Source organism: Frankliniella occidentalis, unplaced genomic scaffold (assembly GCF_000697945.3).
Source record: "Frankliniella occidentalis isolate FOCC.00 unplaced genomic scaffold, Focc_3.1 Scaffold124, whole genome shotgun sequence".
Taxonomy (NCBI): domain Eukaryota; kingdom Metazoa; phylum Arthropoda; class Insecta; order Thysanoptera; family Thripidae; genus Frankliniella; species Frankliniella occidentalis.
This window is the reverse complement of record NW_026267251.1, coordinates 761031-762049: the sequence shown is the minus strand read 5'-3', so window position 1 is coordinate 762049 and position 1019 is coordinate 761031.

The window sequence follows — 1019 nt, the reverse complement described above, 5'->3', positions numbered from 1 at the left end:
GGGGGGGGGGGAGAGAGCGGAGAGGGTGAGCACGTGGTGGACGGCGGCGTGACGCGCTAAGGTGAGTTTACTCGCTGTCTCAGCTGCGGCCCCGGGCGGCCCCCCAGCAACAGCAGACAATATCGGAGTGTCAACAGCCGATGTTACCCACGCGTCCCGCCCTGCGGCCGCAACAGTCGCATCAGACTGTAACGCCGACCCCGTTGTGTTGTGTCGCCGCCCCGTTATTGGGTTAGTTTCGCGATTCGTAAACAATACAGTGCGCGCGCGGCTGCCGGGGATGTCCCGCGGCCGATCACACGGGCTATTCCGATAGAAAGAACCAAACTCGCGTCACATTTGATTCGCCCCCCCCCCCCTCTCCTTCCCCTCCACTAAGTTCAACAATTGGTTTTTGCCTCCCATGGGAAACGCCATATTGCGCGGTTACGACGACTCGGGTATCGATCCCTCGACCGCGCGCTTTGCCGTCATCGGCCCACTCTCTGAGGTCTTGACCTGGCCGCGGTGGTCTCGTTAGTGGCATTAGGAGTGGTCTGAAGCAGCAGCTTGCGGTCCATGGCTGCACACCCGCTCCACCCCGCCCCACCTCTCACCCTACCCCACCCCACCCCACCCAGTACACGCACAAGCCTCTCGGGACGCAGCATACTTGACTCCCACCTGGTTGTGGCGGGGTGGATGCCGGCGGCGACGACGCCCCCGGTTGTGCGGCGGCCTGCCAACCCGTCCCGTGTCGTCGTCCCTCGGCCTCGGCCACCGCGGCCCGAGTTAGCCAAAGACTCTTGCAAGGTCGCATCCCTGCGGTTGCCGTCGTGGACCGGAGCAGGGCGCCGGCAGAGCCGCCCTCTTCTGCTCTAGCTAACGAACGACGGGGTATGGAGCGCGGTGGGAGCAGAGAAGCTCTCTTCCGCTGTCTCTAGCTAACGGGGTTTGACGCCGGTGCTATCGGGTTCCAATGCCTCCTACTCCTTCAGGCGAGCAACCCCCTCCCAAAAAAACTCCCTCTTCTCCACCCT